General features: G+C 43.7%; 1 protein-coding gene across 1 annotated transcript in view; it reads right to left on the bottom strand.

The window, feature by feature from the left end:
- LINS (lines homolog (Drosophila)) overlaps positions 1-836 on the bottom strand; it is a 12,364-nt gene extending 11,528 nt beyond the window's left edge. Inside the window, exon 1 of the mRNA XM_009321470.1 lies at positions 727-836. The gene's annotated coding sequence lies outside the window, so the exon portion shown is untranslated. The remainder of the gene's footprint in view (positions 1-726) is intronic.
- Positions 837-1,264: the final 428 nt, after the last annotated feature.

Raw genomic sequence — 1,264 nt, 5'->3', positions numbered from 1 at the left:
TAAAAACCTTATATACAGACTGATCAGGCAAAAGACAGAAAGGAAAACTATACAGAAAAAAACCAAATAAATATTTTGTTATACGTTATTTTCATGACTACTTTAGTTAGGCTTTAAAATCAAAACCAAAGTCACATGGAGCTGCAAACAGAATGAGAGAAGAGACTTGATGGAAAAGGAAACAAAGAACTGGATATGAAAACTCAGATGGCAGCTGAAGCTTGTAAGGTTTAAGGACCATCATAAACCAAGCAAGTTTAAGTGGTTGCAAACGCCTCCAGAATATCCTAAATCAGAGTAATAAAATACGTGTATTTCTATGAGGTCGGATACTTAATTTGGCACAAAGTCGTAGAAAGCGTTGATTTGACTGGACTAACATTGCCGCTATCACATTTTACTTTTTTTTACCAACACAAATGGCTTACAATGACACACAATTACTCAGAGATATTAGTGAAGAGGCATGATTAGAGAAAGCTATTATCAAGTCCCTATATCAGTCTTTCCCTGTTATATATAATATTAAACATTAATTGCATGAGTAGCAACTGGGAGAAAACAAACTATCCAAAAAAACCTGTTTTCATCAAAAAATTAGATCAGATAAAGCAAAAGGAAACCACAGTCCATGACTTCTGGGTATGAGTCTGAAGGTTCTGGATCTCCTTACAATGCAACGGTTGAATCATTTAAGAAATGAAATATACTTTGGACTACTTGTACCTGCAATGACTTTGTAGGCTCACCTCTCAATAAAGAATATGCTTCCGCTCAGTGCTGAAATACTGTAAACGCCCCTAAATTAATGTCATTTCCTTCCAGAGGTTGCAAATAACCTCTACTGCGAGCTGTCCAATCCCCGACTGTTGACTTTGACACCTAAGCATGCCAGATGCTTTATCTCCTCTCCTGCAAGCATCTTTAGCCACTAGAGACAGGACTAGACGGACCCGATCCGACCTCACTGGCCCCTCATTGTACCTCTCACACTGGCGTTTCAGAAATGCCAGCACCGGGTTACGGGTAGGAAGACCTCGCCAAAAGCGACACTCCAGTCTGACAGGGAACAGAGGTGAGAGTGGGTAAAGCCCTCGCCAAAAGCGACCCTCCAGTCTGACAGGGAACAGAGGTGAGAGTGGGTAATCCCCCCCCCAAAACAGCCGGCGCGGAGAGCCCCGCGCCTCCCGGCCTGCAGGCCCTCTCCCCCTTACCCTCCCTCCAGGAGGCCCCGTCAGCCTCCACAACCCCCTCCCGCCGGCCT

This window comes from Pygoscelis adeliae, unplaced genomic scaffold, assembly GCF_000699105.1.
Source record: "Pygoscelis adeliae isolate BGI_AS28 unplaced genomic scaffold, ASM69910v1 Scaffold13, whole genome shotgun sequence".
Classification (NCBI taxonomy): Eukaryota; Metazoa; Chordata; class Aves; order Sphenisciformes; family Spheniscidae; genus Pygoscelis; species Pygoscelis adeliae.
This window is presented reverse-complemented; position numbering and strand designations above follow the sequence as displayed.